We start from the raw sequence: 4,234 nt of genomic DNA on the forward strand, positions 1-4,234 counted from the left end.
GTATCGCAAAAGTTAAAGTGTGAATATTTCAAAGAGGGAACCATATCAAATGCTGTGTACAATTCAAGTAAAATGATAAATACTGGTTTTAGCAGAGGTCTATGGCTTTGACTAAAATAGTTTCAGTGAGGAATCAAGAGGAGGCAGTAATAAATTTGGGATGGTTTAAGTTACTTCATCACGAGGAAGTAGGCAGACATGTTTTCCACTAGGCTGGGTTGTGAAGAGATGTATAAAATATAGTTGCCTGGATGAACAAAAGTGTTCATGGGGAGGACGGAAGATTGGAAGCTGTTTGTGTACGTTGTAAGGAAGAACAGAGGAGGGAAAAAAAGTTAAATCCTCATATCCCATAGTGATATGTTAACAAACAATTCCTAAAATCAAAACATCGAGAAAAAAATTAATATTATTTAGAGACATGAAGATAAATATCAAAATTATTAGTTAATAGAGGCAACCATGGTTGACTTGGAAAAGAAAAATGGATGAGTAAGACAAACCTGTTTATGTACACAAACCTTATAGAACAATTTGACTTTTTAAATGTGTTTATATGACCTAAATAAAAGTACATATTAAAAAAAATTAAATTCACCTAGAAGAGAAAATATACTACATAAACCAAGAAATTTAAAAATAGCAATGAGGAATAATTTGTCCTATCCAATATTAAAACATTCTACAAAGCTATAATAGTTAAAATAGTCTTTTAGAACATAACTTCTTAAAACATTTCAGTAAAATAATAGAGAACCCAGAAACCATATCCATATATTCATGGGAACAGAGTATTTGATTAAAATAGCACATACAATCAATATAGAAGTAATGCACAACTTTATAAATAATAATGTGGAAAAAGTATAATTAAAATTAAATAAAATCCTAATTATATACCACACTCAACAAAGTTTAACACAATATAAAATGCCTTAAAAAAATCTGCCCATGTAAATCATGGGGCCTATAGTTGATAACACTGTATTATATAACTGAAATTTGTTAAGAGCTAACTTAAATGTTCTTATCAAAAAAGATAAATATGTGAGGTAATGAATGTGTTAATTGACTAAACGGGGGTAACATTTTCCAGTGTATATCAAATCACAATGTGCATTTTAAATATTGTACAATTTTACTTGTTAATTATACCTCAATAAAGCTGATTTTTAAAGGAAGATTATTACCATTATAAGAAAAATAAAGAAATAAATAAAGATCTTTCTAATTTTTAGAAAAAAGAAAATATAGAAGATATATAGAATCCATAGAGGAATTATATATAATCTGTGAGTGAGGAGATTTTTAAGGGAGAAAAACTTAGAATTAATAAAAGTAATAAGTAATATATCAACAGATATGAAAAAATATTCTATATAAAAGACAATAAAAGTTTAAAGATAAGTAACAGAAAAGAAAAATGTGATAAACATATATAAAGACCAAAGCATATACGAATTTTTACTAATCAGTAAGAAAAAGACAATCCAATAGAAAACTGAACAAATTAATTGAACAAGTGATTTACAGAATAATCAATAATACAGGCTCAATCTCACTAGTACAAGAAACATGCAAATCCAAACAAAAAGATGCCATGTGTTGCTATTTAAAACTAGCAAAGTTTAAAAAGACAACATTGTCTAGTATTGAGTAAAGTGTAGGAAAATATTAGCATTCTCATTTGCTAATAATGGGAATAATTAATAACCTAATATGGCTTTTTTGATAGGTAATTTGACAGTATTTATCAAGATATAAATATGCCTACACTTAGCCAGGCAATTCCACTTCTGAGCATTTATCTTAAATGAGCAAAATTGTAGATACAAAAATACTTATTCTAACATTTGTGCAGTAACAACAAAGGAAATAATTGAATAGTCAAAAAAGGTGAAATGACTTATAGAGATCATTATGCTAAAAAATATGAAGTATGTAATAAACATTGTTCAACTGAGTTGGGAAGGTAATTGAATTCCAGGCACCTAAATTTTCTTGTCTATGTTTGAGGGAATTTGAAATTGTGCAAGCTTTGGTGGGAATCAAGCCCCATTTGCTTTTAGAGAACTCCAAAATGCTATATATAGTTTATTTCTTTGAACCTGAGAAAATAGGATACAGAAACATATATAAACATATCCAATTATCTCACCCAGGAATTCACATCAGGAGCAAGCAGTACACCCACGTCCACGTCTCCATTTATAAATGAAGGATGTACTTCCTCCTGCTGCTATAAGTGATGCTGACAGACAGCCCTCAGATGTCCAACCCTCTTGAAAAATGCCTTGACTGAAGAAAGATGGTTCACTCAAGGTCACACCCCATTATAGGACCTCATTCAATGATCGATCAATATGAAAGCATAAAAGTCTAACTCCTTTGTCCCAAGTTAAGATAACTATGCTAGGCCATCCGAGATTCACAATCACCAGTGTAGGCTGCTGAAGCCTTAACTGAGACTTGTTTGCCTACAACCAACAGAATAAAAAAAATATTTGTAAGTCGTATACTTGGTAAGGGTTTAATATCCAGAATACATAAGAACTCCTACAACTCAACAACAAATATACAAACAACCCAATTATAAAATGGGCAAAAGACTTGAATTGATTCTTCTCCAAAGAAGATATACAAATGGCAAATAAGCACATTAAAAGGTTACTATGATGGTTATAATAATTTTTCAAAAACAGGAAAATAAAAAGTGCTGACAAGGATGTGGAGAAATTTAAACACATGCATTTCTGGTAGAGTAATGTAAAATGGTAGAGCCATTATGAAAAACAAAAATTTAACAATATAATCACTATACGATCCAGAAATTCCACTCTTACGTTTATATCCCAAAGAATTGAAAACAGGTACTTAAACAGATACTTTTACACCAAAGTTATAGTAGTATTTAGAGAGAGAAATGGGGAAAAGTTCATGCCACCTTGTTCTGGAACCAAAATTCCATGTGTATCTTTTTGCTCATTATTTTAATTTCAACTTTAAAAAAATAAATTTATTGGGGTGGCATTGGTTAATAAAATTATATAGGTTTCAAGTGTACAATTCAATAATACATCATATATATGTGTGTGTTCACCAGCCAAAGTTAAATTTCCTTCCATCACCATACATTTCATCCCCTTAACCCTTAATTTCAACTTTTTTAGTGATTTTGTTTTAAATGCATTTATTATATAAGGTATGCAGTTGGATTTTATGTTTTGATCCAATCTTTGAGTCATTTTCTTTAATGGATATACTTACCCTATTTGTCTACAGCCGTGCCACCCTGAACAAGCCTGATCCTGTCTGATCTCGGAAGCTAAGCAGGGTCAGGCCTGGTTAGTACTTGCATGGGAGACCACCTAGGAAGACCAGGTGCTGTAGGCATAAAAAAAAAGAAATAAAAGATTGTAAACTGACAAGGTCCTTGCAATCTGTAAGGTCAACCAAGGGTTGCCTTGCCTAAAAAAACAAAAACAAAAAAACAAAAACAAAAAAAAACCTTACCCTATTTAAGTTTATTGTTAAAATAAAATTATTTCTCTTAATCCTACTACCCTATTTTATTGTATGCATTCAACTTTAGTGTTAATTTTGTTTTCTAAGTTTTAGTAATATTTTTCTCGTGTTTTTCTTTTTTATCTAGTTTTTCTTTATTTAAAACCATTCCCAAAACTGCAGCCAGAATGTTATTTTTAAAAGAAAAACCTAAATTACAAAATAGACATGGAGATATAAAGTGTAGAATAAGAAAATAGTTAATAATGTTGTAATAAATATGTAAGGGGTGCTCACTTTGGCAGCACATATACTAAAATTGGAATGATACAGAGAAGATAAACATCGCCCCTGCGCAAGGATGACATGCAAATTTGTGAAACATTCCATATTTTTTAAAAAATTAAACAAACAAACAAGCAAACAAACAAATAAATAAATAAACATGTTAAGAGGGGAGAGGGATACTAGATTTAGTGGGGCAATCACTTTGTGAGTTATATAGATCTCTAATCACTATGCTGTACAACTGAAACTAATATATTATTGTATGCCAACTATAATTGAAAAACTCATTGAATTGTACAATGTAAGTACAAGCAACTAATTGTCTATTATATTTCAATAAAGCTAGGAAAAAAAAAAAAACAAAGAGGCCATTGAAGGAAAGTGGGAGTTGGAAAAATAAATTCATTAATTAATAAAAATAAAAGAAAAACTAATCACTCTA

General features: G+C 30.0%; 1 non-coding gene and 1 pseudogene across 1 annotated transcript; both read left to right on the forward strand.

Annotated features, from left to right (window-relative positions):
- The first annotated feature begins 3,274 nt into the window (after positions 1-3,274).
- On the forward strand, positions 3,275-3,393 carry LOC120592060 (uncharacterized; annotated as a pseudogene).
- Positions 3,394-3,793: 400 nt separating this feature from the next.
- On the forward strand, positions 3,794-3,900 carry LOC120592137 (U6 spliceosomal RNA). The gene has a single exon (XR_005650052.1). It is a non-coding gene; the product is annotated as a U6 spliceosomal RNA (small nuclear RNA).
- Positions 3,901-4,234: the final 334 nt, after the last annotated feature.

Source organism: Pteropus medius, unplaced genomic scaffold (genome assembly GCF_902729225.1).
Source record: "Pteropus medius unplaced genomic scaffold, Ma_sr-lr_union100, whole genome shotgun sequence".
In the NCBI taxonomy this organism is placed as follows: domain Eukaryota; kingdom Metazoa; phylum Chordata; class Mammalia; order Chiroptera; family Pteropodidae; genus Pteropus; species Pteropus medius.